Below are 250 nucleotides of genomic sequence, written 5' to 3' on the forward strand. Positions count from 1 at the left end.
AAGCCTGATTTGTTCACGTTTGTGTAGCTGCACAAACCAATGGTATTTTAGCCCACCAGAAAGGGCGGAGCCGACGTGTATACAAGTCGGCTCGCAGAGCCATTTCATCAGATCATTCTCCTTCAGCGACGAGGATCATCTCTTCGCTGACTCTGCAATCAAGAAGCCGAAGAAGGAAGAAGCTCAGGCTGCAGCTCGCTGCTGTAGAAAAGCCCCGGCAGCGGAAGAAGCGGTAAGCCTTCCCATGTGG

Source organism: Sinocyclocheilus anshuiensis, unplaced genomic scaffold, assembly GCF_001515605.1.
Source record: "Sinocyclocheilus anshuiensis isolate Anshui unplaced genomic scaffold, SAMN03320099.WGS_v1.1 scaffold47, whole genome shotgun sequence".
In the NCBI taxonomy this organism is placed as follows: Eukaryota; Metazoa; Chordata; class Actinopteri; order Cypriniformes; family Cyprinidae; genus Sinocyclocheilus; species Sinocyclocheilus anshuiensis.